The sequence below is a fragment of the Schistocerca gregaria genome, chromosome 4 (genome assembly GCF_023897955.1).
Source record: "Schistocerca gregaria isolate iqSchGreg1 chromosome 4, iqSchGreg1.2, whole genome shotgun sequence".
NCBI classification, from domain to species: domain Eukaryota; kingdom Metazoa; phylum Arthropoda; class Insecta; order Orthoptera; family Acrididae; genus Schistocerca; species Schistocerca gregaria.
The window spans coordinates 269179489-269181500 of NC_064923.1; positions in this window are offsets into that span (position 1 = coordinate 269179489).

Genomic DNA, 2012 nt, shown 5'->3' on the forward strand with positions numbered 1-2012 from the left:
CATACGCAGTGCATATTAAAAACTATTAAAACAGTGTATTATAACGAACTGTGTAGCCAGGTTGTGTATTTTGTCAATGTCTCAATAAGACCAGAGTAAATATTTAAGAACTAGCATCTTAACAAAGTAAAAAAAAAAATAGCAAAGTGTTTGCTATCAAAGCGACACATGAAGGTCACTGCAGCCTGCAACACTACTATTAGGAAAAGAACCACGAAATTCGCAAGAAATAAATTATAAGACTTACTACCGAGTAGGACAAGACAGGACAAGACGTAACCGGCTTCAGCTCCTGGGAGAGGACAATATACTTTGGTCACCCTAATGAGACGGTCGGTGACGGACAGAGGAGGTGACTGCAGTGCTTGAATTCAAAAATTATTCTGTGAGTGTGCATTTGTGCGACATGCAAGTCCTTAGAATCAGGGGTAGTTTTCCTTTGTGTATCTAAATGGCACCAGTATTGCATTTCAGTCTTATAACGGTGAAATTCGCGTGTCGTTAGTTCAATAAGCCGAATTACTATCGCAGTTTCCATATATAACCAAGATAGACGCATTTTTGCTTGATAAAAACAATGAAGATATGGTATCCCACAATAATTATGCACTTAATAATTGCCAGGATGGTATAAAAAATATTAGAGTAACTGTTTACAGCAGTCCCATTGGCATCAGCGGTGAGTTAAAACGTAAATGATCTACATAAGGGGATCTACTTCCAATGAGAGGAAAATCCCTGTGATTCTTCAGGTCAGACTCACACTGACTTTACATCAATTTCAAAATTCAGAAAAACGATATTAATGAAAATTAAGTTGACAGAGACTTCCAGTTCATCTTATCACAGTACTGGCAGAAATAAGATCAATTTGCTCCATAAGGATAATAGAGTGAAAGGGTGGAGAAGTGGGTAAAAAAATAGATAAGTTGTTTATTTGTTTACAAGATCTTAGTAGTTGAAAATGGACTGGTCATTTGTCTGCATTAACACACTGTAACCAAAGGGTTAGAAAGTATTAGTGTAAGTGGTTATAAATTGGCTGCATATCGTTGTAGATCCCTATGGATAAAAGAGTGGTTGTCCCGTTCATAAAATAGAAATGTAATTACAAAAATGCCAAAATAAGTAAATTCTGTGTAAGTTCAGATATAGAAGCATCTGCTTATAGGTTAATACTGGCCTTGTTTCAATAATCAGGTCTCCACTGGGTAACTGTAAGATATTTTAAAAAGAATTTGATGGATTAATGTGCACTATATCAGACAATAGGAAGGTACTGTTAATTTACATTGATTTTAATGTAAATTTCGTGAAGGAATATGACAAGGAAAGTAAGAAATATGTGTTGTCAGCCACATGTAATTTAGTATCAGGCATGAATTTCTGTACTCGAGTTGCTCAAGGCAACAGTACCAGTATTTATAATGTAGCCCCTATTCATAGAACAAGCAGAAGTTAAAAGGACACATGCCTCTCTCATGGTAAATTTATTATCAGATCACTATGCACTTCAGTCACATTATATAAATCAGCTACACGTACAAAACCACGCTAATAAAACAATGAAGCTGTTTAATACTAAACTACTTCAGATTTTAAAGAAAGTTTAGAAAGTGTTGACTTTGGCAAAGTGTAGAAACGGACTAATGCTAGTTCTACATTCAAAATATTTTTTAAAGAGTTTGTACCCATGTTAAAGTAGTCTCCCTACGAGAATAACTACACGTAGTATTTAGAAGTCACTAAAGAAACTGTCGATCACTGCAGGAATCTGAGCCTGTTCACAGAAAGTAACAAGTAAATATTCAGAAACATTCTCATACTATAAACAGTACTGTAAAACCCCAAGCTTTGCACATCTAGTCTGAAACAAAAAGACCAGGCAGTAAAATCAGATCAATATGGGACACTGTTAGAAGGGAGACTGGGAAAGAAGCTCTATAAGATGACATTAGTTGTGTTAGGAATGGGAACGTTGTAAAAGACAGTTCGTATATACCAGATGTTTA